This window comes from Poromitra crassiceps (assembly GCF_964638095.1).
Source record: "Poromitra crassiceps genome assembly, chromosome: 5".
NCBI lineage: Eukaryota > Metazoa > Chordata > Actinopteri > Beryciformes > Melamphaidae > Poromitra > Poromitra crassiceps.
The window spans coordinates 21,791,767-21,799,266 of record NC_139642.1 but is presented as its reverse complement, the minus strand read 5'-3'; the positions used below and the strand labels follow the sequence as shown (position 1 = coordinate 21,799,266).

General features: G+C 51.1%; 1 protein-coding gene across 2 annotated transcripts in view; it reads right to left on the bottom strand.

The window, feature by feature from the left end:
• LOC310777068 (kinase suppressor of Ras 1-like) overlaps positions 1–7,500 on the bottom strand; it is a 67,283-nt gene that overhangs the window by 38,789 nt on the left and 20,994 nt on the right. The gene's annotated exons all lie outside the window — the stretch shown is intronic.

Below are 7,500 nucleotides of genomic sequence, written 5' to 3'. Positions count from 1 at the left end.
CTCCAGTTGATTGCGAGGAGTCTTTCTGCGTATCAAAGCATCTTAGCAGCGAGCATACCGGTGACGGAGATAAGCAGGGAAGCGGCTCATGCACTCACCCTCTTGACGTTTCCTGAAGACAGACAGCAGCTATAGAAACCTCAGGTCTAATCAGTGTTGCACTCCACCCTATTTACCTAGAAATCCTCCGCTTCCTCTGCACGCTTTTCCTCCCCCACAGTAGCATTTCCCTGCACTGTGCAATGCAACGCATATGACACTGAGGTGGTGAGGAGGAGGTTAGGGGGAGAGAGGACAGAGAGAGAGAGAGAGAGAGCATGGGGGTGGAGGGGGGGGGGGGGGCATAGAGAGCCTGGGGGTGGAGGGGGGACATAGCCTGGGGGTGGAGGGGGGGGGGGGACATAGAGAGCCTGGGGGTGGAGGGAGGACATAGCCCCGGGGTGGAGGGGGGCACATAGACAGCCTGGGGTGGAGGGGGGGGGGGGCATAGAGAGCCTGGGGGTGGAGGGGGGCACATAGACAGCCTGGGGTGGAGGGGGGGGGGGGCATAGAGAGCCTGGGGGTGGAGGGAGGACATAGCCTGGGGGTGGAGGGGGGACATAGCCTGGGGGTGGAGGGGGGCATAGAGAGCCTGGGGGTGGAGGGGGACATAGAGAGCCTGGGGGTGGAGGGGGGACATAGAGAGCCTGGGGGTGGAAGGGGGGCATAGAGACCCTGGGGGTGGAGGGGGGCATAGAGAGCCTGGGGGTGGAGGGGGGGACATAGAGAGCCTGGGGGTGGAGGGGGGGGGGCATAGAGAGCCTGGGGGTGGAGGGGGGGCATGTCTCCCATTAGCTGACAGGAAACAAGGGTTTTGCTGAGCGACCATTTCATTAAACCACGCCCCCTCCTTAACACTGGCTTGTTACTCGGCCTGAGCTGAGATTGCAGCAGTGCTGATTCACTCATACAACAACAACACTGACTAATGTGAAATCCCCAGCATTCGATTCCAGAGTAATGCAGAAAGATGTCTGTACTGACTCAATGTCACAGAACAAAAGCAGATTTTACCTTCATAGAAATGTGGACAATCACCAAGCTTGCTTAAAGGGGATGTCTGGCGACTTGTTGACCCCACAGAGAATAAGAATATTGGCTGTGGAGTCAGCTGTCAGGTGAGATGGCTGCTCACAATGAATCATCAGGGTTTGTCAGCTCAGATTGTAAACAGTCAGTTTGGTAGAAGAACATCTGAGTGCAAATGTGCTGCTGCTGCTTTCTGAGCTGTGGATAGAAATATGTTGGTTGGTCTACATATCATTTTCATAGACTTGCTTTAATATTTTGACACACCCTGTTTGGACTCATCGTTAGGTCGGCGATTTCCTTGCTTCTGTACTTGCGTTCGCGGTGGTATCCTGCGTCCATTTGGCACATTGGTCGTGCTGCACGTCCAAATGAACACGGGTCCAAACGGGCGCAGGATACGCAAGGCTAACCTGACGCTGCCAGATGGACGGTATAGCTCCACATAGGTTTCACTAAACCAGTCGATCTGGGTTTGAAGTCACCAGACCCGCTGACGGAGGCGGGCACTTTGTCCAAGCTACTTGGCAGGTGATTGGATGACCCATCTGTCTATCACCGCTGGTGGGTGTTAACTTCAACCAATCAGATCGCGGAAGGTGCCTGTGGATGATCTCCGTGGTATTCATTGATTGAGTCCTCGCGGTCGTAAAGTCACCTTCGAAGCATTTAGTTAGATTATAACGAACTAGTTGTGTGGCTTAGCCTTCCCAAATGTTGAGGGTCGTTTTTTAGAATTTAATACATAGAATTGGGAACGTTACATTCAATTTCATTCACTGCCTGTCACTTCCGCGGCGGCAGCCATGCTGATGAGTGAAAAGAACTACAAAGACCATGTACCCACTACTTGCCCAGACGAGCCAGAGCCCGCCTACGGCCGCCGCTGATTCGTCGAGCCGGCATGGCTCGACCAATCATCTTACCTGCCTGTGCAGGTCCAGACCGTCACGGAGAACCAAATGCAATGTGAGTTCACGTGACGGGCGGTTTACCAGGCTAACGCAAGGCAGCCATCATGCGCAACCGAACGCGTAGTTCAAAGCAAGTATATCTCCGGCCAAAGATGGGAAAAGTACACACATTCTTTACTTAAGTACAAGTACAGTTACAGCAAATTCGGCCCAGGACCACGTACGTCATGTAGCAACCAGGCGACCTCATGCAACTCAAGACCATTGGAGGAAACAGCCCAGGTTTGGTAGGTTTAAAGATGTTTTCAATATCTTCCATCTCTGGCAGATGTTCAGCTGTGTAACACTGGAACAGAACCATCACCAAGGCAACGACAGAACATACGCAGAACTTCTCAACAGAATCCATTTCAGAGGAAAAACATGAGGACCTTCTTAACTCATTGAGTGCCAAGGACGAGTATGTTCGTCAATTCAGATACTAACGTAGAGTGCCAAGGACGAGTATGTTCGTCAATTGCGTTTTTTGACGGTGGGACGTGGATCAAAGCCTCAGGCATCTCCTGTACAAATATTGTAGCTATTGAAGGTGTATAACCTATTTTACGGACTCATTAGGTGGCGAAAGTGCTCTCCAGATTAGAGAAAGGTCAGGAAAAACAGCAGGAAAAAGCCCCGTGATGAAAGAGAAACCGCTCATGCTGCAGCCAGAGCCATATAGATTGCTCTGTCTGGAGCTGACGTTGGCTGCGAACAGCAGTCAATCCGCGCCCACAACTCAGCCCCTCTGCCTCTGTCTGTCTGTCTGTCTGCATAGTTTCTCCACACGATTAGCCACCAGAAAAGCAGCACCCGACGCCGAAGGGCCAAATCATTCTCAGCAGTCCGGTTTGGCTTTTCCGTGTCGCGCTGGGAGCCGGCGCACAAAAACGGAGCACTCCGAAAATAGACTGGGTGCGTGTTAGGCTGTGTGTTAGTGTGGGGAGGAGTTTGCAGCTGAGGGGGGGAGAGGGGGGTGGGGCACGCAGGGCACCACACAACTACACCACGTCACTACATCAGAAAATATTATCTTCAAAGTCAGTGAATGTGCTTGAAATGCTCCATTTCACAAAAGGCGGAATATCTCAGCTTCTAATTTGAAACGCATGTTTTTGCTCAAAACAACCTATCTTCTCCGGCTCATAACTAAAGAACGGAAAATGGTATCAATAAACTTTTTTTTGCTGATGATACAATAGAGTCAGCTCGTTCTTTGTGCGTGTTCGGTGTTTACATTATATCACACAATATTCTGTGGGCCTCGAGAAATCACTGAAAACGCTTTGAAACTCTGGCACTGGGAGCGTCCGTTCTCCAAAAGTGGCTGGCACTCAATGATGAAGACTTGGCACTCTTACAGTCAAGAGTCAAAAGACCTGACAAGGATGAAACCATATTTGGCATGACATCATCACTGATGACATCACTGATGACATCATCACTGATATCCGTTCCTGACTGAATGAATGAATGACTGGGGGGGATTCGGGGGGAGGATGTTTGGGGAGGTTTTTGGAACCAGACGATGGCTTCCGCCCCAGGGCTGAAATCTCTATTAATGGAGGACCCCTTCACAGAGGTGGAGGCACGGTGCTCAGGAGGGATGAGGAGCGGAGGAACATGAGACGAGGCGCAACAGCCAAGATTGAGGAGGGGTGAGAAACACCAGAAACTTGAAAGAAGACGAAGAACCAGGTCAAGATTGAGACCATCCAACTGTGAGAAGCAGCAATGTAGACAAGCAATGTTATATTTCTTCTACCTTCTTCTATGTATTCCATACAAACTGATGTTGACGCTTCCATAAAGATCAAACACATTACTTCCTGTGCAGCAAAGGATTTCTCCCGGGAGGAAGCCCTCTTTAGAACAGCAAATGTGAAATTACACTATTACGTTACATGAATATTTCCGCAGTAGAAAATATCAAAATGGAGTAAATGTATTTATGTGGAGAAATGAGAAGATTATTACTTCATACTGAGCAAAAACACTCATCAGCTTCTTGCTACCACTGATTATCACAACAGCCATATATGTAAATGCCTATCATGTATTTAAATGGTTTGATTTGTCTGGTTATATTAAGCTCATATTCCCTCACATGCACGCACGCGCGCGCGCGCGCGCGCGCACGCACGCACGCACACACACACACACACACACACACACACACACACACACACACACACACACACTTATAGTGGCTGACAAATGTGCCCTGCTCAGAGGTGGTCAACAGAAACTGTCAGCAACCACTGCCACTTATTATAGTGTGTTTGAGTGTCCAAAGCATTCCTGCTGTGTGACTCACAGTGTGGATGGAGACATGATTATGACCATTGTTGCTGGCCAGCAGTCCCTCAGGAAGAAAGGACTGCTAGGTAGGGACTGAGTGAGGCCAGGACTCCCTCAGGAAGAAAGGACTGCTAGGTAGGGACTGAGTGAGGCCAGGACTCCCTCAGGAAGAAAGGACTGCTAGGTAGGGACTGAGTGAGGCCAGGACTCCCTCAGGAAGAAAGGACTGCTAGGTAGGGACCGAGTGAGGCCAGGACTCCCTCAGGAAGAAATGACTGCTAGGTAGGGACTGAGTGAGGCCAGGACTCCCTCAGGAAGAAAGGAAAGGACTGCTAGGTAGGGACTGAGTGAGGCCAGGACTCCCTCAGGAAGAAAGGAAAGGACTGCTAGGTAGGGACTGAGTGAGGCCAGGACTCCCTCAGGAAGAAATGACTGCTAGGTAGGGACTGAGTGAGGCCAGGACTCCCTCAGGAAGAAAGGAAAGGACTGCTAGGTAGGGACTGAGTGAGGCCAGGACTCCCTCAGGAAGAAAGGAAAGGACTGCTAGGTAGGGACTGAGTGAGGCCAGGACTCCCTCAGGAAGAAATGACTGCTAGGTAGGGACTGAGTGAGGCCAGGACTCCCTCAGGAAGAAAGGAAAGGACTGCTAGGTAGGGACTGAGTGAGGCCAGGACTCCCTCAGGAAGAAAGGAAAGGACTGCTAGGTAGGGACCGAGTGAGGCCAGGACTCCCTCAGGAAGAAAGGAAAGGACTGCTAGGTAGGGACCGAGTGAGGCCAGGACTCCCTCAGGAAGAAAGGAAAGGACTGCTAGGTAGGGACCGAGTGAGGCCAGGACTCCCTCAGGAAGAAAGGAAAGGACTGCTAGGTAGGGACCGAGTGAGGCCAGGACTCCCTCAGGAAGAAAGGAAAGGACTGCTAGGTAGGGACCGAGTGAGGCCAGGACTCCCTCAGGAAGAAAGGAAAGGACTGCTAGGTAGGGACTGAGTGAGGCCAGGACTCCCTCAGGAAGAAAGGAAAGGACTGCTAGGTAGGGACCGAGTGAGGCCAGGACTCCCTCAGGAAGAAAGGACTGCTAGGTAGGGACTGAGTGAGGCCAGGACTCCCTCAGGAAGAAAGGACTGCTAGGTAGGGACTGAGTGAGGCCAGGACTCCCTCAGGAAGAAAGGACTGCTAGGTAGGGACTGAGTGAGGCCAGGACTCCCTCAGGAAGAAAGGACTGCTAGGTAGGGACTGAGTGAGGCCAGGACTCCCTCAGGAAGAAAGGACTGCTAGGTAGGGACTGAGTGAGGCCATGACTCCCTCAGGAAGAAAGGACTGCTAGGTAGGGACTGAGTGAGGCCAGGAGTCCCTCAGGAAGAAAGGACTGCTAGGTAGGGACTGAGTGAGGCCAGGAGTCCCTCGGGAAGAAAGACTGCTAGGTAGGGACCGAGTGAGGCCAGGAGTCCCTCAGGAAGAAAGGACTGCTAGGTAGGGACTGAGTGAGACCAGGGCCCCGTTCCAATACCCATACTTCCATACTATTTAGTAGGCAAAAAAAGATTTAGTATGTCCCAAATTAATACATAGTATGTCAGATGCAGTATGCCAAGAGTACCAGGATGTTGTACTACATCAGCTCCTATTTCAGAGTATGCATCGATGCATGCTGCACCAGGCAAACTTCCCCACAATCCTTTGCGCAGCAGGAAGTTATGTCTTCTTCTTCTCCTTCTAATGTTTTATGGCGGTTGGCAAACAACTTTCTGTGCATTACCGCCACCTACTGGAGTTACGTCGCACTGACTGAGCTGCGTGTTCATGAATGAGATAATTAACTTTAAGAAAGCCTTGAAATATAATAAAACCAAACAAGCATGGTGTGTACCAAAACATGCATATCTTGATTCCTGTTTAGAACTCTGACTTAATGTTTTTGCTTTATTTATTTTATTTTGTTTATTTGATTGTCTGTTCCAATTTTGTAAATGTTTAGTCTGAATTTTTTGTATAATGTACTGTTTGTTACTGCCAGACTTTGTTTATTGAATAAAAAAAATTAAAAATAAAAAATAAAACTCAAATGTGGCGCTGCGGACGTCGGCGGAAGTGAGCAAGAGGTCGGAGTTCAGGAAGCTCATGTGACGACAGATGTAGTGTGTCCCAATAGTATGCATTTTGCATGCATGCTGCACACTACAATCCATACTTTGTGAGGGCAGCGGCAGTACATACTACAAGAAAGAAGTACAAGTATGGGTATTGGAACGGGGCCCAGGACCCCCTCAGGAAGAAAGGACTCCTAGGTAGGGACCGAGTGAGGCCAGGACTCCCTCAGGAAGAAAGGACTGCTAGGGACCGAGTGAGGCCAGGGCTCCCTCGGGAAGAAAGGACTGCTAGGGACCGAGTGAGGCCAGGAGTCCCTCAGGAAGAAAGGACTGCTAGGTAGGGACCGAGTGAGGCCAGGACTCCCTCAGGAAGAAAGGACTGCTAGGTAGGGACCGAGTGAGGCCAGGACTCCCTCAGGAAGAAAGGACTGCTAGGTAGGGACCGAGTGAGGCCAGGACTCTCTCAGGAAGAAAGGACTGCTAGGTAGGGACTGAGTGAGACCAGGACTCCCTCAGGAAGAAAGGACTGCTAGGGACCGAGTGAAGCCAGGACTCCCTCGGGAAGAAAGGACTGCTAGGTAGGGACCGAGTGAGGCCAGGACTCCCTCAGGAAGAAAGGACTGCTAGGGACCGAGTGAGGCCAGGACTCCCTCAGGAAGAAAGGACTGCTAGGGACCGAGTGAGGCCAGGACTCCCTCAGGAAGAAAGGACTGCTAGGGACCGAGTGAGGCCAGGACTCCCTCAGGAAGAAAGGACTGCTAGGGACCGAGTGAAGCCAGGACTCCCTCAGGAAGAAAGGACTGCTAGGGACCGAGTGAAGCCAGGACTCCCTCGTCAGCTTGAAGAGCGTCGCAGGGGAGTCCCCAGCAAAATGATTAAATTGTGTGATTTCAGTAAGATTTCAATGACAAGAAGTTAGCCCAAGGAGAGAATGTAGTGCAGTGATACTCAACTTGCGGCCCGCGGGCCACATGCAGCCCGCGGGCGCCCCCTGTGTGGCCCGCGATGGAATTGCAAAAAAAAAAACTGTGCACCTGAACGCAACATGCAAGATACCCGCTGAATAAGTGTGCAAATGTTCATGTCATTCTGA